Source organism: Kogia breviceps, chromosome 18 (genome assembly GCF_026419965.1).
Source record: "Kogia breviceps isolate mKogBre1 chromosome 18, mKogBre1 haplotype 1, whole genome shotgun sequence".
NCBI lineage: Eukaryota > Metazoa > Chordata > Mammalia > Artiodactyla > Physeteridae > Kogia > Kogia breviceps.
The window spans coordinates 24,096,515-24,124,183 of record NC_081327.1 but is presented as its reverse complement, the minus strand read 5'-3'; the positions used below and the strand labels follow the sequence as shown (position 1 = coordinate 24,124,183).

Here is a 27,669-nt window from a genome sequence, read left to right as displayed (position 1 = left end):
GACCTTACTGAATCACACAGTCTTCAGTAGAAGGCAAAAAACCAGTGTCTTAGTAGTGAAGCTAAACTAATCCCAGGGGAAATTTACTCTAAAGTCACCCTTAAAGAGCTTAAAAATGAATCTCAAAAGAATCAAGCTACCTTGAAGCAATCAATGCAACACTCAATGATGCAAAATATGCAATGTCCAGCATTCAATAAAAAATTACTAGACATGTGCAGAAGCATGCAAATGTGATCCATAACAAAAATTTTAAAAATCAATAGGAACAGATGTAGAAATTACAAAAACTATGTAATTAACAACAAGGGTCCTAAAACATTTCTTACAAATACATTCAAAATGCTTAACTAGTAAAAGGAAAGCATTAACATAATGAGCACAGAAGTGGAGGTTATAGAGAAGAATCAAATGGAACTACCAAAGATGAAAAAATACAATATTTCAAGAAAAAACTTCACTGGATAGGAATAACTACATAGTAGACACTGCCAAAGAAAAGAACTATAAAATTGAAGACATAACAACAGAAACTATACAAAATAAGGCACAGAACAACAAAAGAAGATTGAAAAAATGAACAGAGCCTCAGTAACCTATGGATGAACATCAAACATTTTAATGTATGTAAAATTAAAGTCCCAGGGAAGAGGAGAGATAAAGGAGCAAAGAAAAAATGTCTGAGAAAATCATGACAAAAAAAAAAAATAACTGATATGGGAACAACCCAAATGCCCATCAACAAATGAATGGATAAAAAAGATGTAGTATATATACACAATGGAATATAACTCACCATGAGAAAGGAGGATATCCTGCCATTTGCAACAACATGGATGGACCTTCAGTACATTATGCTAAGTGATATAAGCAGACAGAGAAAGACAAGTACTGTAATATATTTGGAATCTAAAACAACAACAATGTTTTAAAGAAACAAAACAGGGACTTCCCTGTTGGTCCAGTGGCTAAGACTCCAAGCTCCCAATGCAGGGGGCCCAGGTTCAATCCCTGGTCAGGGAACTAGATCCCACATGCCAAAACTAAGGGTTCTCATGCCACAACTAAAGACCCTGCATACTGCAACTAAAGACCCTGCATGCCACAACTAAAGATCCCACATGTCACAACAAAGATCCCACATGCAGCAATGAAGATCCCATGTGCTGCAATTAAGACCCAGCACAGCCAAATAAATAAATATTTTTAAAAATAAATAATGTAAAAAATAAAAAAACAAAACAGAGTTAAACAGTGGTTACTAGGAGATGAGGGGTCGACTGATGGTGTTTAAGGGTACAAACTTGTAACAGGTTTTAAAATAGCAATAGATATTTAATGTACAGTTTATTGTACTACAAGTATGTAATGTGATCAATATCATTACAACTACAACCATATTACAATATAGAAATGTTTCAAAATAACATGACGTACACCTTAAATTTATACAGTGTTACATGTCAACTTTATCCAATAAATAAATAAATAAATTTTAAAATGATAAACTTGATGAAAACTGCAAACTGACAGATCCAAGAAGCTCAACAAGCCTCAAACAGGATAAACATAAAGCAAAATATACCAAGACATGTTTTAATCAGATTCCTGAGAACCAGAGGAAGAAGACACATTACATACTGAGGAACAAAGAGGAAAATAATTTCATACCTCTCCTCAGAAACCCAGAAAACAATGCTAAATGAAAATACTGAAAGAAAAAAATTATCAACTTAGAATTCTATACACAGTAAAACTATATCTCAAAAATGAAGGCAAATAAAGATATTTTCAGAAAAAATGAAATAATTCATCACTAGCATACCTGCACTGTAAGAAATGTTAAAGAAAGTACTTTAGGCAAAAGGAAAATTATGCCAACTAGAAGCTTACATATAAACAAAAGAATGAAGAGACAGAAATGGTGAATATAAAAGTCTTTTTTCTAATTTTAAAATTTCTTTAAAGATAATGGTTTGAAGAAAAAATAACAATATATTTGGGGATTTATGACATGTATAGAGGTAAAATATATGAGCAAAGTATGGGAGGGGGATATGGAAGTACATTATTGTAAGATTCTTATATTGTACATGAGTGGCATAATATTATTTGAAGGTAGTCTGCAATGTTAATTATGTATATTTTAAATCCTAGAGCAACCATTTAGAAAAATATTTAAAAGATGTTTAACTAGTTAGCCAATAGTGGAAATAAAATGAAATACCAGAAGACACTCAACCCAAAAGAAGGCAAGAAAGAAGGGGAGAGGGAATAAAGAGCAGATGAGACAAGTAGAAAGCAAATATCAAGCTGATAGAATGAAATCCAACTTTTTAAATTATTATATTAAATTTAAATGGTCTAAACATTTCAATTAAAAGGCAGTTTGCCAAACTGGATTAAAAAACAAAACAAAACATGATCCACCTATATGCTGAATTCAAGAAACTCAATTTAAATATTAAAATACAAACAAGTGTAAAAGTATGGAAAAAGATAGATGATGCAAATAATAATAAAGTTAGAATTGCTATGTTAATATCCAACAAAGTAAACATCAGAACAAGGTCTATTCCCAGGGATTAAAAGGAATTTTTCAAAACGATAAAGAGTCAATCTATCAAGAATATGTAACAATACTAAATTTTAGTGCAAATGATAGTAGAGCTTCAAAATATGTGTAGCAATAACTAATAGAATTGAGAAACAAAATAGAATAATCTACACTTACAGTTGGATATTTCAACACTCTAAATAATTAATAGAACAGTAGACAGTACATCAATAGGGCTATAGAACACTTAACACTTTCAATCAACTTGACATAGTTGCCATTTATAGACTACTCCACCCAACGACTGTGGAATACACATTCTTTTAAAGGGCATATGGAACTTTCAACAAGACACACTATGTACTAGACCACAAAATAAGTCCCAATAAATTTAAATGGATTGAAATTATACAAAATATGGTCTCTAACCACAATGGAATTAAATAAGATATCAATAACAATATGTGGAAAATTCCCCAAATATTTAAAAATTAAAGAACACATTTCTAAATAATATATGAGTAAAAAAAGAAATCACAATAGTAATAAGAAAATTTTGGACCTAATGAAAATGAAACCACAACATGTGAAAATGTGGGGAGTACAGCTAAAACAGTGCTGAGAAGGGAATTTATGGTTTCAAGTGCTTTAAAATTGATGACCTAAGGTTCCACCTTAAGAATCTGGAACTCCACTTCTTATTTGCTACAGGACTTAAAAGACAAGTGCCTTTAAAAAATTATAAATCTATGTGATTGGTACACAATATATAAAGATATAATTTGTAACATCAATAATATAAAGTAGCAAGCACAACTGTAATGGAGGAAAGTCTTTGTATACAACTTATATTAAATTGGTACCAATTTAAAATAGATTGTTATAAATTTAGGATGTTATATATAATACCCACAATAATCCAAAGAACATATCTATAGAATATACACAAAGGAAATGAGAAGAAAATCAAATGTTTCATTACCAAAAAAATAATAACAATAAACACAAAAGAAGGCAGTAATGGAAGAAATGAGGGATTAAAAGTCACAAGACATACAGAAAGCATTAAAAAATGGCAAAAGTAAATCCTTTCCTATCAGCAATTACTTTCGATATAGATGAATTAAACTCTTTAATCAAAAGGCATAGAGCGGACCAGAGGGCAGACAGCAGAAGCAAGAAGAACTACAATCCTGCAGCCTGTGAAACAAAAACCACATTCAGAGAAAGATAGACAAGATGAAAAGGCAGAGGGCTATGTACCAGACGAAGGAACAAGATAAAACCCCCCAAAAACAACTAAATGAAGTGGAGATAGGCAACCTTCCAGAAAAAGAATTCAGAATAATGATAGTGAAGATGATCCAGGACCTTGGAAAAAGAATGGAGGCAAAGATCGAGAAGATGCAAGAAATCTTTTAAAAAGACCTAGAAGAATTAAAGAACAAACAAACAGAGATGAACAATACAATAACTGAAATTAAAACTACACTAGAAGGAATCAATAGCAGAATAACTGAGGCAGAAGAACGGATAAGTGACCTGAAGACAGAATGGTGGAATTCACGGCTGTGGAACAGAATAAAGAAAAAAGAATGAAAAGAAATGAAGACAGCCTGAGAGACCTCTGGGACAACATTAAATGCAACAACATTCTCGTTATAGGGATCCCAGGAAGAGAAGAGAGAGAGAAAGGACCGGAGAAAATATTTGAAGAGATTATAGTTGAAAACTTCCCTAACATGGGAAAGGAAATAGCCACCCAAGTCCAGGAAGTGCAGTGAGTCCCATACAGGATAAACCCAAGGAGAAACACACTGAGACACATAGTAATCAAATTGGCAAAAATTAAAGACAAAGAAAAATTATTGAAAGCAGGAAGGGAAAAATGACAAATAACATACAAGGGAACTCCCATAAGGTTAACAGCTGATTTCTCAGCAGAAACTCTACAAGCCAGAAGGGAATGGCATGATATTCTTAAAGTGATGAAAGGGAAGAACATGCACCCCAATGTTCATTGCAGCACTATTTACAATAGCCAGGTCATGGAAGCAACCTAAATGCCCATCGACAGATGAATGGATAAAGAAGGTGTGGTACATATACACAATGGAATATTACTCAGCCATAAAAAGGAACAAAATTGGGTCATTTGTTGAGACGTGGATGGATCTAGAGACTGTCATACAGAGTGAAGTAAGTCAGAAAGAGAAAAACAAATATCGTATATTAACGCATGTATATGGAACCTAGAAAAATCGTACAGATGAACCGGTTTGCAGGGCAGAAGTTGAGACACAGATGTAGAGAACAAACGTATGGACACAAAGGGGGGAAAGCTGTGGGGGTGGGGGTGGGGGTGGGGGTGGGGATGGTGGTGTGATGAATTGGGCAATTGGGATTGACATGTATACGCTGATGTGTATAAAATTGATGACTAATAAGAACCTGTTGTATAAAAAAATAAATAAAATAAATTTAAAAATTAAAAAGAAAAAGGCATAGAGTGAATAATTGATTGAAAAAAATGTTCCAACTATATGACATCTACAAGAGGTTCATTTTAGACCTAAGTAATACATAGACTGAAAGTAAAACGATATTAAAAGATAATTCATATGAATAATAACTAAAAGAGAGCAGGGACAGCCACACTAATATCAGACAAAATAGACCTTAAGTAAAAAAAAAAAAAAAAAAAACCATTGCAAGAATCAAAGAAGAGCATTCTTTATTGATAAAGGGGTCAATTTTCCAAGAAGATATAACAATTACCAAATATTAGAGCTCAAAAATATATGAAGCAAACATTAACAGAATTGAAGAGAGAAATAGACAGTTTTGCAATAATACTAAGAGATTTCAATACCCCCACTCTCAATAACAGATATAACAGCTGACAGAAAATGAAGAAAGAGAGGACTTTAACAACATTATAAACCAATTGGACCTAACAGTCATATACAGGACACTCCACACAATAATAGAAGAATACATATTTTTCTCAAGTATACCTGGAACATTCTCCAGAAGAGATCATGTATCATGCCAAAAATTTTTAATAAAATTTAAAAGATTGAAATGATACCAAGTGTCTTTACTGATCACAATGGAATGAATCTAGAAATCAACAGCAGAAGGAAAACTGGAAAATTCACAAATATGTGGAAATTAAGTGACACATTCTTAAACAACCAATTGTCTAAAAAGGAAATCAAAAGGCAAATTAGAAAATATCTTGACAGAAATGAACATGATAACACAACATACCAAAACATAGGATGCAATGAAAGCAGTACTAAGGGTAATATTTATAGCTGTACAAAAGAGAAAAGGATCTCATATCAACAATCTAAGTTTATACCTTGAGGAACAAACAAACAACAAATAAATAAACTATAACCAAAAATAGCAGAAGAAAGGAAATAATAAAGATTAGAGCAGAGATAAATAAAATAGAGAATAGAAAAACAATAAAGAAAATTAATGATACCAAAAGTTGGTTCTTCTGGGCTTCCCTGGTGGCGCAGTGGTTGATAATCTGCCTGCCAATGCAGGGCACACGGGTTAAAGCCCTGGTCTGGGAAGATCCCACATGCCGCAGAGAAACTAGGCCCCTGAGCCACAACTACTAAGCCTGTGCATCTGGAGCTTGTGCTCCGCAACAAGAGAGGCCACGACAGTGAGAGGCCCGCACACCACAATGAAGAGTGGCCACTGCTTGCTGCAACTAGAGAAAGCCCTCGCACAGAAACGAAGACCCAACACAGCCAAAAATAAATTAAAATAAATAAAAATTTTTGAAAAAAGTTGGTTCGTCTAAAATGACAACAAAATTGACAAACCTTTAGCTAGATTAAAAAGAAACAGAGAGATCTCAAATTACTAAAATCATAAGTTTAAAATGGGAACATTATTATCAATTCTACAGAAATAAAAAGGACCATAAAAGAGTAGTATGAAAAACTGTATTCCAAAATAATTGGATAATCTAAATGTAATGGACAAATTCCTAGAAACACACACCCTACCAAAACTGAGTAATAGAGAAGTAGAAAATCTGATCTACACTTACTAAGGAAGTTTGATTCTGTAAGTTAAAACTTCTCAACAAAGAAAAGCCCTGAACCAAATGGCTTTAATTCTATGAAACATTTAAAGAAGAACTAACACCAATCCTTCTCAAATTCTTCCAAAAAACTGAAGAGAAGGGAACACTTCCTCAATCATTCTACAAGCTCAGCATTACCATGATACCAAAGCCAGACAAAGATACTACCATATATATATATATATACACACACACAGACCAGTACTGTTTATAAATATTGGTATGAAAATCCTCAACAAAATACTAGCAAACCAAATTCATCAGCATGTTAAAATGATTACAAAACATGAACAAGTGGGATTTATTCCTTGAACGCTAGGATGGCTCAACATATGAAAAACAATATGATACACTACATTAAGAGAATGAAGTGAGAAAAAAATCACATGATCCCCTCAATAGAGATAGATAAAGCATTTGGCAAACCCATACCCTTTCATGATAAAAGAAATGAATTCAATAAACTCAGAATAGAAGGAAACTACCTCAACATCAGAAAGATCATATATGAAAAAACTACAGCTAACAGCCTATTCAATGGTTAAAGTTGAAAAGCTTTTCTTCTAAGATCAGAAACAAAACAAGGATAACTTTCATAACTTCTATTCAACATAGTGTTGGAAATTCTAGCCAGAGCAATCACATAAGGAAAAGAAATACAAGGTATCCAAATTAGGAAGGAAGAAGTAAAATTATCTCTGTTCACAGATGACATAACCTTATACGTGGAAAACCCTAAAAATTCCAAAAAAAACTGTTTGAACTTATACACAAATTCAGCAAAGTTGCAGATACAAAATCAATACACAAAATCAGTTGCATTTTTATACACAACAGTGGACAATATGAAAGGAAAATTAAGAAAACAATCCCATTTACAACAGCGCCAAAAAGAATAAAATACTTAGAAATAAACTTAACCAAGAACGTGAAGACTTGTACACTGAAAACTACAGAACACTGTGGAAAGAAATTAAAGAATATGCAAACAAATTAAAATGCATATTCATAGACTGGAAAACTTAATATTTTTCAAATATCCATACTACCCAACAATATCTAGAGATTCAATGCAATCTCTATCAAAATCCTAACAACGTTTTTGCAAAAATAGAAAAGTCCATCCAAAGTTTCAAGAAACCCCAAGTAGTCAAAACAATCTTTGAAAAAAGAACAAACTTAGAGGTCTTATACTTCCTGATTTCAAAATATATTACAGCTACAGTAATCAAAACTGTATTACCAACATAATGGCAGACCAGTGTAATATAATAGAAAACCCAGAAATAAACCCTCACTTATGTGGTCAAATGAGTCAAAAAGGGAGCCAGGACTACACAATGGGGAATTAACAGTCTCTTCAACAAACGGTCCTGGGAAATCTGAACATCCACATGCAAATGAACAAAAACTGACCCTTACTTTATACCATAGACAAAAATGAACTCAAAGTGGATCAAACCTAAACATAAGAGCTAAAACCATAAAAACCCTTCTTAGAAAACATAAGGGTAAAACTTCATGACATTTGGCAGTGATTTATGGATATGACACCAAAAGTACTGACAACAAAAGAAAAAATAGATAAGTTGGACTTCATCAAAATTAAAAATTTTGTGCATCAAAGGGCACTACCAACAGACTGAAAAAGCAACTCATGGAATAAGAGAAAATATTTGCAAATCATATACCTTATAAGTGGTTAGTATCCAGAATATATAAAGAACTACAAGTCTTTATATCCCATTAAAATATCCCATTAAAAACTCGGGAAAGGAGATTTCCAGTGTCCGATTCCATAAGAAAGGAGCTGAATAGACTGAAAAATTAACAACTCTTTTTGGATCCATAAGAGAGGTAAGATCAAAGGACAAATCAATGTTGAAATTGTTACCTCTAAAATCAAGAACAAGATGGAGATGCCCACTCCCACCACTTTTATTCAACATAGTACTGGAAGTCCTAGCCAGAACAATTAGGTAGAAAAAGAAATAAAAGTCATTAAAATCAAAAAGGAAAAAATAAAACTGTCTTTATTTGCAGATATGATGTAGAAAACCCTAAAGACTCCACCAAAAAATTTGTTAGATCTAATAAAAGAATTCAGTAAAGTTGCAGGATACAAAATCAATATACAAAAATCAGTTGTGTTTCTATATACTAGCTACAAACTATTAGAAAGATAAATTAAGAAAACAATCCCATTTATAATTTCATCAAAAGAATAAATATCTAGGAATAAATTTAACCTAGGAGGTGAAAGACTTGTACACTGAAAACCATAGGACATTAATGAAAGAAACTGAAGACACAATAAATAGAAAAATATTCCATGCTCATGAATTGGAAGAATTAAAATTGTTAAAATGTCCATACTACCCAAAGCAATCTATAGATTCAATGCAATCCGTATCAAAATTCCAAGGGTATTTTTCCCAGAAAAAAAAGTCCTAAAATTCATATGAAACCACAAAAGACCCTGAATAGCCAAAGCAATCTAGAGAAAGAAGAACAAAGCTGGAGGTATCAAATTTCCTGCTTTCAAACTATATTACAAAGCTATACTAATCAAAAGAGTATGGTACTAGCATAAAAACAGACACATAAATCAATGGAATAGAGAGTCCAGAAATAAACTCACACATATATGGTTAACTAATTTATGACAAAGGAGCCAAAAATAACAATGGGAAAAAGACAGTCTATGCAATAAATGGTGTTAAGAAACTAGATATCCGCATTCAAAAGAATGAAATTCGACCCTTATATTATACCATACATAAAAATTAACTCAAAATAGTTTAAAGACTTAACTGTAAGACCTGAAACCATAAAACTCCCAGAAGAATACAGGGGAAAAATCTCCTTGATATTCGTCTTGTCAATGATTTCTTGGGTATGGCACCAAAAGCACAGCCAACAAAAGCAAAAATAAACAAGTGAGACTACATCAAACAAAAAAGCCTCTGTAAGCAAAAGAATAAATCAACAAAATGAAAAGGCAACCTCATGGCATTCACAAAAATTAACCTGAAATGAATCATAGGCCTAAATGTAATCATTAGCTCTCAAAGAAATCATAGACTATTTTGAAGTAAGAGTAGGCAAAATTTTTTCCAATAGCATGTAAAGAGCACAAATCATAAAAGAAAAAATATGATAAAATTTGATTTCATCAAAATTAAAAACTCCTCCAGGATTATGTAAAAACTCCTTAGATGTGCCTTCACTTCCCATACCTTAAGCTCTTTGGGGTTACTGGAGGTTAACCCACCCAGGAAGCCTAAGTCTCAGCCCTGGGCATTTGAGGTGAAATTTGAAGCTGACACATGCACTGTAATAGATGACAATAAATTTTAAGGAAGTTTATAATGCACTCAAGAACTGCTATTTAATAGGTTGCTTTGAAAACAATAAAGATTCTTTTGGAATTTGTATAGTTATCCATGTTTACGTTTATTGTCCTTACGGTTGTATTTGTCTCCTGGTGAGTCTTTGAGGTCTTCCTCACATCTTACAGCTGGAAAGAGGGAAGTGGGGAGTAGGAGGGGGCAGGAAAGGACCCCAGAAGAAAGATGGAAAGAAGAGAGGGGACAGAAGACAGGAGGAAGGAGCAAATAGTGTGATGAGACCCTTCATCACCTAACAGACCAGTAGGGGACCCACAGGGGGAAGAGGGTAAAGATGAAAACCAGTTTTCTAAGGTGAGGACCCCAGGCACATGGCCGAGAGGTGGGATTCTCCCAGCCTCCTGCCCACAGATGACAAGCACTTTTGCCCTGGTCTAGGGATGGAGAACCATGAGGGACACTTCTCAGCCACCAGTTAGATCTCCTTGTGGACCCTGAGAATGGGAACTCTCTGCCTTCTTCCCACAGTGCTGGGCAAGTAGTGCTCTGAAAGCCACTAATATTCTGCAAATTCTTGTACATTAAAACAGACAAGGTCCCTGCCCTCAGAGACAGTCAAGTGGGAAAGAGATACATGAACCCACCAAGATAAGATTACAAATCAACATAAGTGCTACAGAGAAAAAAAAGAGGATATTTGTATTTAGATTCACAATGTCAGATGTTGCAAAGGTAGGGCCCCAGCAAGGACAGAAGCCTACCCAGCTTACCTGGGATATAGCTCTGGCCCCTCTCCTTGGCAGCCTCCAGCTGAGATGTCAGGGCCAAGGCACTTCCTAGCTGGCATTACTGACTGGGAGCAAGTCAGGGGGACAGATGGATTCCTCCCATGCAGTGTGCTTGGCCAGAGGAACACTGAGGACTAAGGCATGTTATGTGAACAAATAAATAGCCTTCCCACTTCTCAGCACCAAAATAAATTTTGAAAATTAAATCTTGAAAATCCACTTGGCAAAAGAAAAAAAAACTGTAACTCCTGCTCTCCTAAAGACATCACTTTTAAAAATGAAAGAGCAGGCCACAGAGGGGAAGAAAATATAACACATATAGTTGAAAAAGGATTGTCCAGATACATTTTTTTAAAAAAACAACTCTTACAACTCAATAATAAGACAATGCCCAATAAAAAATGAGCAGAAAACATGAGTAGACACTTTGCAAAAGAAGACTTACATAAATGGCCAATAAGTCCATGAAAAAATACTCAACATCATTAGTCATCAAGAAAGTCCAAATTAAAATCAAAATGTAGAGACATCACTGCACATTCAGTAAAATAGCTAATATTAAAAAGACCGACATTGGGACTTCCCTGGTGGTCCAGTGGTTAAGAATCCACCTTCCAATACAGGGGACATGGGTTCAAACCCTGGTTGGGGAATTAAGATACCACAGGCCGTGGGGCAACTAAGCCTGCACACCACAACTACTGAGCCCATGTGCCACAACTAGAGAGCCTGAGTGCTGCAACTACAGAGCCTATGCACCCTGGAGCCCATGTGCCACAACTACGGAGCCCACACGCCCTGGAGCCCACACACCATAACTAGAGAGAAGCCCGAACACCACAACAAAAGATCCTGCGTGCTGCAACTAAGACCCGACGCAACCAAAAATAAAATTAAATAAATAAACATTTTTTAAAAAACAACAAAACAAAACAACAAAAATACTCACAGTGCTAAAAAAAAAAAAAAAAAAAAAAGTCAGGTTTAAAAAAAAAATCAAAAGACCGATATTATCAAGCATTGGTATAGACGCGGAGCAACCCAACCCAAGACCCTTATACATTGCTAATGGGAATGTAAAATGGCAAAATCACTTTGAAAAATAATTTGGCATTTTCCTTTTAAAGGCTACCCATTATAGTATGACTCAGCAATCCCACTCCTAGGTACCTACCTAAGAGAAATGGAAGTATACATCCACACAAAATCTTAAACAAGGAATGTTGATGACAGCTGCACTCATATTAGACAAAAACTGGAAGCAACTCAAATGTCCACCAAGAGAGAGATAAATGAATGAACAAATTAGGGTATATACATACAATGGAAACTAGTCAGAAAAAATAAATAAATACACATGACCTGGATGAGTCTCAAAACATGCTGAGAGAGCTGGACATGAAAGAATACTTACTGCATGTTTCTATTTACAGGAAGTTCTAGAAATGGCAAATCTAATCTTTTGTGGCAGAAAAGAGGTCCGTGGGTACAAGGAAACGTGGAGTGACAGCACTGTTCTATATTTGAATGTGGTGGCAGTGGACACCTGGGTGTAAACATTTATCAACACTCGTGGAACTGTACACAAAAAGGGGATGCATGCTATTGTACGTATATTATACCTCAGTAAAGTTGTCTTTTAAAAATCTCAGGCCTGGAGACTTTAAGCATGACACTACAGAAACAAGGAAGTCAGGAAAATTTTCTTGGTGAGGTAACAGAGCTGAAACTTGCCTCTGGTCTTACCCTGTCCTACCAGCTCCATCCTCTGCTGACATCTTCTCTCACTGAGGCCCAGATTTATACTCTTAAGCTGCCCAGACAGAGTAGTGTCACATCCATAAAACAGTCCTGCAAACAAGTAAAGAAAGGGAAATACTAGGTCATAACAAGCCCTAGAATGAGGAACAAAAAGCCCCTCAGCTTTGCCCCCCACTAGCTGGACAGCCTTAGTCAAGGAAGTGGCTTCACTTTGGTGGCCCTTGGCTCCTTGTCTGCAAAACTGGGGTGATCATCAAGAGCCCTGGTGACTTTGAGGGGTCTGCTTGCTGGAGTGATGAAGCAGGAGCCAGGCCAAGCCAAGGGGACTGGGAAGGGAGGTGCAGGAGAACACAGTGCTTAAGAGTTCCCCATGTCCCACCCAGCTTGACTACAGGATATCACTGAATCCAGTCAAGAAAACAGGCCTGTAAGCCCTTTGCCAATTGCTAAGGGCTAAGCAATTGTAAGCGACTGGCATTTTGTCCCACTCCTCCTGCATTTTCTCTCTTTCGTTTCCTCAACGGATCTTGACAGGACAGTTTTCTCCTCTCTCGATGTGTGTGCCTGAACATGGAGCAGCAACTTATTCCATAGGAATTCCCTTTAATTTATTTATTTATTTATTTATATTTTTGGCTGCATTGGGTCTTTGTTGCAGTGCATGGGCTTTCTCTAGTTGTGGCGAGCCAGGGTTACTCTTCCTTGAGGTGCATGGGCTTCTTATTGCAGTGGCTTCTCTTGTTGTACAGCACGGGCTCTAGGCATGTGGGCTTCAGTAGTTGAGGCTCATGGGCTATAGAGAGCAGGATCAGTAGTTGAGGCACACGGGCTTAGCTGCTCCGCAGCATGTACAATCTTCCTGGGCTAGGGATCGAACCTGTGTCACCTGCATTGGGAGGCGGATTCTTTTTTTTTTTAAGATTTTTTTTTTTTAACATCTTTATTGGAGTATAATTGCTTTACAATGGTGTGTTAGTTTCTGCTGTATAACAAAGTGAATCAGCTATACATATACATATATCTGCATATCTCCTCCCTCTTGCGTCTCGCCCCCACAACCCTCCCTATCCAACCCCTCTAGGTGGACACAAAGCACCAAGCTGATCTCCCTGTTCTATGCAGCTGCTTCCTACTAGCTGTCTATTTTACATTTGGTAGTGTATATATGTCCGTGCCACTCTCTCACTTCGTCCCAGCTTACACTTTCCCCTCCCCGTGTCCTCAAGTCCATTCTCTATGTCTGCGTCTTTATTGCTGTCCTGCCCCTAGGCTCTTCAGAACCTTTCTTTTTTTTTAGATTCTATATACATATGTTAGCATATGGTATTTGTTTTTCTCTTTCTGACTTATTTCACTCTGTATGAGTCTCTAGGTCCATCCACCTCACTACAAATAACTCAATTTCATTTCTTTTTATGGCTGAGTAATATTCCATTGTATATATGTGCCACATCTTCTTTATCCATTCATCTGTCGATAGACACTTAGGTTGCTTCCATGTCCTGGCTATTGTAAATAAAGCTGCAATGAACATTGTGGTACATGACTCTTTTTGAATTATGGTTTTCTCAGGGTATATGCCCAGTAGTGGGATTGCTGGGTTGTATGGTAGTTCTATTTTTAGTTTTTTAAGGAACCTCCATACTGTTCTCCATAGTGGCTGTATCAATTTACATTCCCACCAACAGTGCAACAGGGTTCACTTTTCTCCACACCCTCTCCAGCATTTATTGTTTGTAGATTTTTTGATGATGGCCATTCTGACAGGTGTGAGGTGATACCTCATTGTAGTTTTCATTTGCATTTCTCTAATGATTAGTGATATTGAGCATCCTTTCATTTATTTGTTGGCAATCTGTATATCTTCTTTGGAGAAATGCCTATTTAGATCTTCTGCCCATTTTTGGATTGGGTTGTTTGTTCTTTTTTGATATTGAGCTGCATGAGCTCCCTGTATATTTTGGAGATTAATCCTTTGTCAGTTGCTTCATTTGCAAATATTTTCTCCCATTCTGAGGGTTGTCTTTTCCTCTTGTTTATGGTTTCCTTTGCTGTGCAAAAGCTTTTAAGTTTCATTAGGTCCCATTTATTTTTGTTTTTATTTCCATTTCTCTAGGAGGTAGGTCAAAAAGGATCTTGCTGAGATGTATGTCATAGAGTGTTCTGCCTATGTTTTCCTCTAAGAGTTTTATAGTGTCTGACCTTACATTTAGGTCTTTAATCCATTTTGAGTTTATTTTTGTGTATGGTGTTAGGGAGTGTTCTAATTTCATTTTTTTACATGTAGCTGTCCAGTTTTCCCAGCACCACTTATTAAAGAGGCAGTCTTTTCTCCATTGTATATTCTTTCCTCCTTTATCAAAGACAAGGTGACCATATGTGCATGGGTTTATCTCTGGGCTTTCTATCCTGTTCCATTGATCTATGTTTCTGTTTTGTGCCAGTACCATACTGTCTTGATTACTGTAGCTTTGTATTATAGTCAGAATTCCAGAAGCCTGATTCCTCCAGCTCCATTTTTCTTTCTCAAGATTGCTTTGGCTCTTCAGGGTCTTTTGTGTTTCCATACAAATTGTGAGATTTTTTTGTTCTGGTTCTGTGAAAAATGCCACTGATAGTTTGATAGGGATTGCATTGAATCTGTAGATTGCTTTGGGTAGTGTAGTCATTTTCACAATGTTGATTCTTCCAATCTAAAAACATGGTATATCTTTCCATTTGTTTGTTATCATTTTTACTTTCTTTCATCAGTGTCTTATAGTTTTCTGCATACAGGTCTTTTGTCTCCTTAGGTAGGTTTATTCCTAGGTATTTTATTATTTTTGTTGCAATGGTAAATGGGAGTGTTTCCTTAATTTCTCTTTCAGGTTTTTCATTATTATTGTATAGGAATGCAAGAGATTTCTGTGCATTAACTTTATATCCTGCTACTTTACCAAATTCATTGATTAGCTCTAGTAGTTTTCTGATAGCATCTTTGGGATTCTCTATGTATAGTATCATGTCATTTGCAAACAGTGACAGTTTTACTTCTTCTTTTCTGATTTGGATTCCTTTTATTTCTTTTTCTTCTCTGATTGCTGTGGCTAAAACTTCCAAAACTATGTTGAATAATAGTGGTGAGAATGGGCAACCTTGTCTTGTTCCTGATCTTAGTGGAAATGGTTTCAGTTTTTCACCATTGAGAATGATGTTGGCTGTGGGTTTGTCATAGATGGCCTTTATTATGCTGAGGAAAGTTCCCTTTATGCCTACTTTCTGGAGAGTTTTTATCATAAATGGGTGTTGAATTGTGTTGAAACTTTTTCTGCATCTATTGAGATGATCATACGGTTTTTCTCCTTCAATCTGTTAACATGGTTTTTCACATTGATTGATTTGCATATATTGAAGAATCCTTGTATTCCTGGGATAAACCCCACTTGATCATGGTGTATGATCCTTTTAATGTGCTGTTGTATTCTGTTTGCTAGTATTTTGCTGAGGATTTTTGCATCTATGTTCATCAGTGATATTGGTCTGCAATTTTCTTTCTTTGTGACATCTTTGTCTGGTTTTGGTATCAGGGTGATGGTGGCCTTGTAGAATGAGTTTGAGAGTGTTCCTCCCTCTGCTATATTTTGGAAGAGTTTGAGAAGGATATGTGTTAGCTGGCAGGTGGTTTCTTAACCACTACACCACCAGGGAAGTCGGAATTCCCTTTCTTACAGTACAAGTTCTTTTCCCCAGCTACGTTCCCTGCTTTCTGTGTAATTCAATCTATGGTGGACTTAGCAGTTTGGAGCAGCTATGTTGTATTGAATCATTTTAAAACTCAAGCTCATTCAGATCCATAAACAGAGGTGTAGCACTTTGTTGGGGAGGGCACATGGCAGCAGCCTTTCTCAACACACAGCCACCTTCCCAGAAAAAGTCAGTCCTCAGCTCAGCATTTCCCCCAATAGCAGTCATGTGAATATACCTTCATTATTCTGCCAAGATTGTTATATTCACTTATCACCCAACTAATCTAATTTTCTTTAAATCAACTTCAAATCAGTTTATTATTTTTTAACTTAGCTCACTCTAAACAATAATAACCATGAAGTCATGAGTATGATGTGTTAATAATATATTTTCTGAATTAAAAAAAATTATATATATATAGAATTACATTCATTCATATAACCTTTAACATCATTTCATGTACCACCATGTTCCACATACCACACTTTGGTAGACACCACTTGAAGTCACCACTGTGACCCAAGACCAGGCCTCAGCATGATAGTAACACTAGTCAACCCAAACCCCTTTTTAATTTTTAAGTTTAATTTTTTTAATTGAAGTATTGATTTACAATGTTGCATTAGTTTCAATTGTACAGCAAAATGATTCAGTTATACACACATATATATCATTTTTTTCAGATTATTTTCCTTTATAGGTTATTACAAAATATTGAGTATACAGTAGGTCCTTGTTGGTTATCTATTTTACATATAGTAGTGTGCATATGTTAATCCAAAACTCCTAATTTATCCTTTCCTGCCTTTTCCCCTTTGGTAACCATAAGTTTGTTTTCTATGTCTGTAAGCCTATTTCTGTTTTGTAAGTAAGTTTATCTGTATCACTTTTTTTAGATTCCACATATAAGCTATATCATATGATATTTGCCTTTCTCTGTCTGGTTTACTTCACTTAGTATGATAATCTCTAGGTCCATGTTCCTGCAAAATAACATTATTTCATTCTTTTATACAGCTGAGTAATATTCCATTACACATATATACTACATCTTCTTTAACCATTCATCTGTCGTTGGACACTTGGGTTGCTTCCATGTCTTGGTTATTGTAAATAGTGCTGCAATGAATATTGGGGTGTATGTATCTTTTCAAATCATTGTTTTCTCTGTATGTATGACCAGGAGTGGGATTGCTAGATCATATGGTAGTTCTATTTTTAGTTTTTTAAGGAACCTCCATACTGTTCTCCATAGTGAGACTCCATTTCTTAAATAGAGCTTCCACTGTATATACTCTGTCTGGATTGAGGTTATTGCTTTTGGGGGCTTGTATTAGTCTGCTAGGGCTGCCACAACAAATTACCACAGACTGGAAGCCTTAAACAACAGAAATGTATTTCCTCACAGTTCTGGAGTCTGTTAGTCTGAGATCAAGTTGTTGGCAGTGTTGATTTCTCCAGAGGCCTCTCTCCTTGCCTTGTAGATGCTGCTTTCTTGCAGAGCATGCAGAGATGCTATTATGTAAACGGCTCAAATAGTATTACCCCCTCTTCTACAAACTCAGAAAGATGCCAGAACCCAGTTCTCTGACTGCCTGGCTCCAGTAAATAAAATAGCACAGGTCTAAAAATAGTCTAAAATTTGGGGGTCCACACCAGAAAGACCTCCTTCTCTTGCTACAGAGGAAATATATCAAAACTGTTATAATTGTTTTCTCTGGAGCCAGGCTGCCCTGAGTTCCCTCCCAGCTCCAGCCTTCACCTCTGAGGGAGCCTGATCAAATCACCTCATCCCTCTCCATCTCTGTTCCCCCAGCCCTGCAACATGGAGGGTAACAATAGTACCTGCTTCAAATAAACTAATCCATGAGGAGGACTTGGCACAGTGCCCGACGTATAAGAAAGGCTCAATAGGATGTAGCTATCAACATCTTGTTACCACAGACAGAAGTCACTCAGTTCTTATCCTCACCAGTAGCTTTCTGGGTGGTAATGCCAGGCTCTTGCCACAGGGTGGCACTCTTGTCTCTGACCTCCTTTTTTGCCTGAGTCACTAAAGCTTCATTTCTCAAAATGCCAGGCTGGGCAAGGATGAAAGACAGACCCAGAAAAAGATTAAAAAGTTTGGGCACTACAGCCAAAAGAGTGTCTCCCCTGTCACATCAAAAGTGCAGAAACTGCTTCATTCATTCATCTGTGCTGCTCTTAGAGCTGGGTTCCCAAGCCTGGCTGGTCCGCAACCTTCCGAAGAGGCTGAAGGAGCTGATAAAACTGGATGGTCCAGCCTCACCCCCACACGCCATGCAGGGGGTCTGAGGAGTCTGAGGGAGAAGGGTGATTGAAAGTCACTGCCACAGAGCAGAGCTCGCTCAGACTTTAATGCACCTGCAAATCACCTAGGGACCTTGCTAAAATGCAAATTCTGATTCAGTTGGTCTGGGGAGGGGCCTGGGATTTTGCATTTCTAACAAGCTCTCAGGTGATGCCCATGCTGCCTTGAGTACCAAGAGCCTAAAGGGCCTGGCCCATTGTCTAGCAGCATACACTCTTTGGATGCTTTCTATGTGTAAGCTCCTCATATGTCCTAATTCACTGAACCGTCACAATAGCCGCATGCACTCAGTACTATTGTCCCTGCTTTACGGGTGAGAAACAAAAACATTAACTAACTGACCCAAGGTCGGAACAGCTAATTAGTAGCATAGCCGAGGCTCACAATACATTTTTGCGAAAGCAAATATTGAAGTAAACACGATCCAGCTTTCCTCTCTCACTTTCCAGGACAAAGAGGAAAGGTCACAGAGGCAGCAGAGCAGAGCAGAGCAGTGAAGAGACAGATTCTGCAGCCAAACCACCCAGACTCACAATCTCAACTCTGCCACTTAGGAGCTGTGTGACTTTGGCAGTTTGCCTGACCTCTCTGTGCCTCATTTTCTTCATCTCAAAACTGAGAATAACAATAACACCTACTTCAGGGAGTTGTTACCAGGATTAAGTGAGGCAGTTGAATAAGGTGCTGAGCAATGCCCCTGGCTCGTGGTCAGCACCCAGCGTTGCCTGTGCCCCAGTCATACTTTCAAGGCTGTGAGAATGGCAGGGACAATCAGGTCTCCACTTTGGGTTTTCAGGAGCTCACAGTTTAATGAGGGACAGTGGGAAAAAGTGCTAATGGAAGGGCCATCAGAGCACCCATGGAGAGTGACCACCACCATGCAGCACAGCAAGAGGTGGCACCCCAGCACCCTCGTGTGCAACTTACCTTAATTCATTTGTATGCATCTTCCCACCTACCCCCCCAAAAAAGTTTAATATCTTGAATGACTCCACCCACCACTCCACCCAACAAGCCCAGAGAGGCCATGAGATGGGGGCTGTGAATCTGCTGCGCCCTGTATGCCAAAAGCCTCTCACGGTGTGAGCTGACCACAGCATGGGTGACTGCAGTGTGTAAAGACACTTGATTTGGACCCCAGGGTCCCTAACTGCACACCTGCTACTCCATATGGCACGTTATCCATTCCAGCCCTGGAGGAAAGACAGCCTGGGATTTACTGAGGCAAGGGGGCAAGTCTTGAACATGGGCCTGTCGGTTTTCAAGGGTGAGTCTAAGCAATACATTTTATTTTGAGGTCATGGCTTAAACTCTGGGTAAGTTGAGCAGGCTCCTTTGGCTGCTAGTTACCAATATGTCTTCAAGAGACTGGAAAAAATCTTAAGGCCCATCAGCAGGGGCGTGGTGAGCGGAAACTATGGTCTCCATACAATGAGCTACTCTAGCAGCTAACAGAAGCAATGAGGTGCGGCATTATTTACAATAGCCAAGATATGGAAACAACTTAAGTGTCCATGGATGAATGGATAAAGGAGATGTGATGTATATGTAAATACACAATGGAATACTATTCAATCATTAAAAAATAAAAAAGAAGGAAATCCTGCCATTTGCAACAACATGGGTGGAACTTGAGGGTATTATGCTAGGGGAAGCAAGTCAGAGAAAGACAAATACCATATGATCTCACTTATATGTGAAATCTAAAAAACAAGCAAACAAAAACCACACCCATAGCTACAGAGGAGGGGGTGGGAGGATGGAGAATATGGGCAAAGGGGGTTAAAAGGTACAAACTTCCAGTTATAACATAGATGTCATGGGGATGTAATGTATAGCATGGCGACTCTAGTTAATAATACTGAACTGAATACTTGAAAGTTGCTAAGAGAATAGATATTAAAAGTCATCATCACAAGAAAAAGTGTCTGTTAACTAAGGCGACAGATGTTAACTAGACTTATTGTAGTTAAGGCACACAGATGTTGAATCATTAGGTTGTACACCTGAAACTAATATAATGTTATGTTGATTATACCTCAATTTAAAATTTTTAATTATTAATTAATTTTTAAAAGGAATGAGGGGCTCTTGAAGTTCTGATATAGAAAGATCTCCAAGATATAGTGTCCTATGACAATAACAAGATGCAGATTGGTATGCATAGTTTGTTACTCTGTGCAAAAAAGGAAGGGGGGATGTATATTTGTATGTATTCGTGTGTACTTTTAAAAGGGAAGATCCATGTAAAACTAATAGCGATGTTTACCCACGGTGAGGGGTCACCAGACAGACATGGGACAAAGGCAAGAGAGAATCCTCCTACTGAATGCCTCTTTTTAAAAATTGTGGTTAAAAAAAAATAAACACATACCATAAAAGTCACCATCTTTAAATTTTCAAGCGCAGTTGTCAGGAATGTCAAGTGTATTCACATTGCATTGCGATGGTACTGAATACGTTTTAGTACTTTGAAAAATTTTTGAACCACATACCTGTATTGCCTATTTTAAAAATTAACTCTAAAATCGTGATACCCCAATAATGTGAATAAAGAGAATTGTTGTTCTGGGAAAAGTTCGGGGAAAAGAACACGTGCTTTGGAATCAGAACAAATTGAATTCCAATCCTGTCCCTGCCATTTACTGGACTGGGGCAAATCAAGTAGTCCTCTAAGCCTTAGTCTCCCCTTTCTTTAAAATGTACAGAAAGACGGTGCCCCCTCAAAGGTCAGTGGTGAGCATTAAATGAGAATTCTCATAAAGCCCAGGTGCAGTACCTCGCAGGAAGTAAGTTCCCCATCCACAATCAGTTATTTTTTCACTGCGCCTGGAAGAAGCCTGGACAAAGGAGTGCCTTTCAGGCCAGTGCAGCGGTGTGCAACCTTTGAAGAACAAGAATCGTCGGGGGTCGTGGTGGGGGGACTGCCTCCCAGGACTCCACTCCAAACCCACTGCCCCAGAATCTACTGGTGAGACCAGAGCACTTCCGATTCTAACACCTCCCACCACCACCACCAACTCAGACCAAAGCGAGAGAACACCTAAGGGGGAAAGCCTGTGCTCCTGGATGCACCCTGGCCTCCAGCTGCAAAACCTACCTGGACTTTGAGCTGTTTGCTTAAGCTTCCACCAGGCGGAGGAGGGCGGGCGCTGGCGGTGGGGGCGGGAGGTGGCAGGCCCAGGCGGACAGACATGGAGATGTCATTCTGGACGCAGAGGAGTTCCAGTCTCCTCGGTGAGGCTGCTGAGAAAGAGAGCTTTGGGGAGCAATTTCCGTGTGTGTTGCGGGGCGGCGGGGGGAGGAGGTGCCTTTTCTGTACCTTGAATCTTGCATCGCCTTCCTCTCCACTTAAAGCAGCAAAAAAGAATGCACTGTCCCAATTAAATTCATTCATCATCCATTTATTGAGATTCTGATGCAGCTCCCCAGCTGCTCTCTCCATACGCGGGGAGGCGGTGGGGAGCAGACCCAGTGCCCCTTGGTCACCTGGAGGTGCCAGTGCGTTTATCCCAGAGAAAAGCACGGCGAGACGCGGTGGCAGAAGCTGCCATTTTCCTTCGGTTCTCTCCGGGCCCTTCCATCCGTGGGAGGCTTTTCTTCCAATCGCCCACATCCACTTACTTTGCATCTCCCTTCGGCCTTGTCAGCTGCTCGCAGAAGAGCTGCGTCCCCGGATTTCCCGGGTATCCTCATCCTCTCCCTCCGGATGAAGGGGGCTCGAAATCGGAGGCTGCACTGGCGCCACGGGGACAGCAGGTGGCGCCCTGGGCTTTGGTGGCCGAGACAAGGCGGCCTTAAGTAACGACTTTCCTAGAGAGAGCAGAGGTGCCCGGTGCACAGAGGGGCGCAAGGGGTATTTGACAAGGAAGCGAGTGTGCATGTGAAACATGAAATCGTTTCCCTTTACACTGTCTCCTGGTCTAAGCTTCAGAGCTGGCAGGAGGGTGAAAGCAGGAGAAGGCGTCGGCTGGAAGGGCGGCAACCTCCTCAACTGCAGAAAAGGGGAACTCGGCCCAGAACCAGGAGGCTCACGCAGGCCCCCAGGGGGCATGGCAGAGCCAAGACTCCTATCCTTGCAGCTCCTGGGCCGGCCTAGAGCCAGCCCTTAGACGCACCGACGGGGCTCTTCCAAAAAATTTGCCGCTCTTCTCACAGCCCTTCTTAAGAGGTGGTGTACTGGGCTCTGAACTAAGGTGAGTATTTCCCACGCTCGAGCCCTTTACATCCTTGTTCGTGATTCTGGCCGTATCTCCACACCACCCAAGTTGTTAACCGGTTAACATTTTTCTTAAAATCAACTCACGTTTTAAATTTAAATATAATTATGAGGGAAATATTTGATTGCTGTAATAACTGGAAGCCCGGTATTTCTCGCCAAAAACAGGACTGTAAAAAGAAACACATAAAAATTACGATTCCTTAGAAGTCTGGCTGTTTCCCAGTGAAGATCGTTTGCCATACCAGCAGAGACGAGTTTTCCACACGTTAGGAAAAACTGGAATTCCAGTACAAGCTCTCCCAGTTATTCTGAATGAGAGGAGACAAGAGGTGGTGATGGGAGAGAAGGGAGCGGAGCTGGAGAGAGAGGTAGCTACACTTTTTACCCCATTGCAGAACAAAGGGAGCCTTGACTAATATTCCACGTCCTTCCTGCAGTATGCACGTACTTCTGGAAACAGCGAGTTATTTTTTACTCTGGGAAGCCAGAGGAAAAGGGTGGTGACCCAGCTTCCTTCACAGCTTCCTGTGAGCCTGCCCCACCCTTTCTGTGGAAAGGAAGACAGCATCTCAGGGTGAGGAGGCCCTTAGATGTTGTCCAGCCAGAGAGTTGGAGGGGAACCAAGGTAGGCCTCCACCCTTTCTGCATATGCAGAGAAGTCTTCGATACTGCAGACCTGCTCTGCCAGTCCTGCCTCTATCACTTCCTGGTGGCGGGGACTTCGGACAAGTTCCTTAACCCCCCTAAGTCTCAGTTTCTTCATCTGTAAAATGGGCATGATGCCTACTTCATAGAGTTGTTTGTGGGGGCTAAATAGGATCATCTGTGTAGAGTCAGCCAATCAGTAATCTGCAGAACACCTACTGTTGTAAGTGCTGGATGCATAGCCCAGTTCCTCACGTAGGGTTAAGCCTGCAAGGAGTATTTGGAAAAGCAGTGTATATAATACACTCGTAAGTTTGTATAGCTTATCTTTCATGCCACAGCAACTTCAGCCAATCCCCTCCTCGTATGTGGTCTCTGCATCTTCCGAGCGCCCTCAGCACTCCCTGTGGTGGTGACAGCATCCTCCCTTTCATTATGGAGACATCACCTTCCTTCTCCTTCTCCAGGAGGACAGGCAGAGCCCACTGCAGTCATTGCTGCCCCTCCCTCCCACCCAGTGTCTGTAGAATGCCCTGAACATTACATAGGCACTCACGTGAAGTTTGTTGTCTGAAATTCCACTGCCCGTGTGGCTCAGACCAGAGGTCCCGCAAAGCAAACACCTTTTGTTTGGCCATTTTGTTCTGAAAGCGTCTGTAACCAGCCAGGTGTTGGACCTGATCGCAGTGCACGTGACTGAGCACTTGGAGTCTCCACCCCTGCAGACTGGTGGCCTCACCAACGCACAGGAGCCCTGCAGCCCCTTTTTCCTGGTTCAGCCACACCTCCAACAAGCAGGAAACCTAACTACCAGGACACTGAAGCCCTTGCCTTTGTGACTTGGAGACCCCATTTATCAAGTCACCTTCTGGTGACTTCCCATCACATGTAAAATAAAGTCCGACATCCTTCCCAGGTCCACTTGGCCCCCGTGCTCTGGCCTCTGCCCACCTCTAAACCTCCATCCCTTCTCCTCTTCTCATGCCCCGCCCCCAGCTTCAGCTGCTCTGCAAACACGTGAACCACTGTCTCTGCCTAGAACCTCTTCTCCACATGTCCCCACAGCCCCCCATCCAGATCCCTGCTCAAATGTCAACCCCTCAAAGAGGCCTTCCCTGTCCAGCCTGTGTTGAGTAGCACAAACACAGCTTCGCCTTGGCACAGCCCTTGTCACTGCTGGGACACTCTTTTTCTCATATTCTTCATATTTCCATGTGGAAGAAGACCAGCCAGACCATCTCTGTTGGCCTGTCTCCCTACCCATCACTCCCTGTTCTCTGTGGGAGGATTGAGTTGTCAGATGGATGAGTTTGGGGGAAGACACTGAGCATGCTCAGCTTGGCTGCCTTCTCTGGGGAGCCAGCCTTTCTGCAGAGAGCAAGTTCTCGTCTGCTCTCTGTCTCACAAAAGGGGCCTCCCACCTGCCCAGGAGGGAGGGGGAAGAAGAGAAGGCCTGAGGGTATCCAGCTGTGCCAGTCACTGGACTCTGTCTAGTTCATGAGTAAAGCATTAACTAGCCATATCCTCCAGTCAACATTACCAATTATAAGTTTAAATATCTGTTGGGCTCTTATGTTGGCCTGTCATTGGTTATGGATTTAGACGTGTCTCTTTTACCTACCACTGCATAACAAATCGCCCCAAACTCGGTAGCTTAAGTTAACAATTTATTATTTCTCAAGAGTCTGTGGGTTGACCAGATAGTTCTTTTGCTTCCCAGGTTGTCAGCTGGAATGCTGGACTGGCTGGAAGGTCCAAAAGGGCCTCACTCACATGGCTGGTGTTTGGTGCTGGCCACTAGCTGGGAGCTCATCTGGGGCTGTCTGCTGGGCGGTGGAGGGTGGTGGGCAGGGCTTGGCTCTCCTCCACATAGCTGCTTGGGCTTGGGCTTCCTCTTGGCATGGCAACTAGGTTCCAGGTGGGACTGTTCCAAAAGCTAGTGTTCCAAGAGGAAGGAAGTAGAAGCCAACAGTTTTCTTAAGAGTTGGTCATAGCAGCCCTGGAATATCACTCCTACTGAATCCTATTGGTCGATGCAGTCACAGAGCCATCCCAGCATCTTGATGTAAAGAGCAGTCTGCACATACAGAGAGGGAAGGGCCTTCTTTGGAAACTACCTACCACACATGGGGGATAGACTATTGAGCCCTCCAAACCCCTACAGTTACGCCCCCACACTACATCATTCATTCATTCATTCATTCATTTATTCATTGTCTCTTCCCTTCTACTAAGTTCATGAGAGTAGACACTTTGCTTTGTTGATCGCTATATTCCCAGGACTCAGAACAATGCCCGACACATAGTAGGTGCTCAGTAAATATTTGTTGAATAAATGAATTAAACAGTCATTCAACTGCCCTCACCAGCCACAGGAAGATGAACAGGTCAACAAGGATTCATGGAAGAAGTGAGACTTAAGCTTGGCTTTAAGGACAGGTAGTCCTGGCAAGAACATGTTCTACAGATAGGTTGAGGAGAAGCAGTGATGGGTAAGTAGTGATGGGAGTTGAGTTGTTCAGTCACTTGCCTGGTGGACACAAGACTGACCAGGACTCTCTTAAGCCATGTTGTTCCACATTCAATACAGACAGGACAGCAAATCGAAGGGAACTCAGAGAGCTTTCATTTTACTAGATGTGTGTGTGTGTGTGTGTGTGTGTGTGTGTGTGTGTGTCCCACAGGGAGTATGCAGAAGGGAGGAGGAGATAGAATCTGAATTCCCATTAGCTCAGCCCCAGGGACAGGGCTTTCCCTGAACTTGTGGAGACCCATGGTTCTCATTGGGGGTAATGGTGGGGGTTAGTCTCCCCACTTCCCCAGGGGATATCAGGCAATATCTGGAGACATTTTTGTTGTGGGCACAATTGGGGTGGGAGGGTGCTAATGGCATCCAGTTAGTGAAGCCAGGGATGCTGCCAAACATCATATAATTCACAGGACAGGCCCCCACCATGAAGAATTATCTGCCCCAAATGTTGACTGTGCCACTGTTGAGAAACCCTGCTGTAAAGGGCGATGGGAAAATACTGTGAATTAGGAGCATCAGGGAGCTGGCAGGCAGGCAATCTTTGTAGTAGAATTTGGTCCAGAAATTGCATCTCACTTAAGATGACTGAATTTTATAAATAACTCCCCTCAATGCTATAGTAGTTGTAGCAGGTTGAATTAATGTTAGGGGAGTTTCAACAGCATGGATAATAAACCATAAACAAGACCAAAAGACAACCCTCAGAATGGGAGAAAATATTTGCAAATGAAGTGACTGACAAAGGATTAACCTCCAAAATTTACAAGCAGCTCAATAACAAAAAAACAAACAACCCAATCCAAAAATGGGCAGAAGATCTAAATAGACATTTCTCCAAAGAAGATATACAGATTGCCAACAAACACATGAAAGAATGCTCAACTTCATTAATCATTAGAGAAATGCAAATCAAAACTACAATGAGATATCATCTCACACGGGTCAGAATGGCCATCATCAAAAAATCTAGAAACAATAAATGCTGGAGAGGGTGTGGAGAAAAGGGAACCCTCTTGCACTGCTGGTGGGAATGTAAATTGATACAGCCACTATGGAGAACACTATGGAGGTTCCTTAAAAAACTAAAAACAGAACTACCGTACGACCCAGCAATCCCACTACTGGGCATATACCCTGAGAAAACCATAATTCAAAAAGAGTCATGTACCAAAATGTTCATTGCAGCTCTATTTACAATAGCCAGGACATGGAAGCAACCTAAGTGTACATCAGCAGATGAATGGATAAAGAAGATGTGGCGGGCTTCCCTGGTGGAGCAGTGGTTGAGAGTCCACCTGCCGATGCAGGGGACACGGGTTCGTGCCCCAGCCTGGGAAGATCCCACATGCCGGCTGGGCCCGTGAGCCGTGGCCACTGAGCCTGTGCGTCCAGAGCCTGTGCTCCGCAACAAGAGAGGCCACAACAGTGAGAGGCCGGTGTACTGCCAAAAAAAAAGAAAAAGATGTGGCACATATATACAATGGAATATTACTCAGCCAGATAAAGAAACGAAATTGAGTTATTTGTAGTGAGGTGGATGGACCTGGAGTCTGTCATACAGAGTGAAGTGAGTCATTAAGAGAAAAACAGATGCCGTATGCTAGCGCATGTATGTGGAATCTAAGAAAAAAAAAAAAAAGAAAG

General features: G+C 39.9%; 1 long non-coding RNA gene across 1 annotated transcript in view; it reads right to left on the bottom strand.

Annotated features, from left to right (window-relative positions):
* The window catches only part of LOC136793015 (uncharacterized), a 56,706-nt gene extending 34,338 nt beyond the window's left edge, over positions 1-22,368 (bottom strand). Inside the window, exons 1-2 of the long non-coding RNA XR_010837712.1 lie at positions 21,729-22,368; positions 12,556-12,660 (exon numbers count right to left, since the gene is read on the bottom strand). This is a non-coding gene — a long non-coding RNA (uncharacterized lncRNA). The remainder of the gene's footprint in view (positions 1-12,555; positions 12,661-21,728) is intronic.
* Between the last annotated feature and the right edge of the window lie 5,301 nt (positions 22,369-27,669).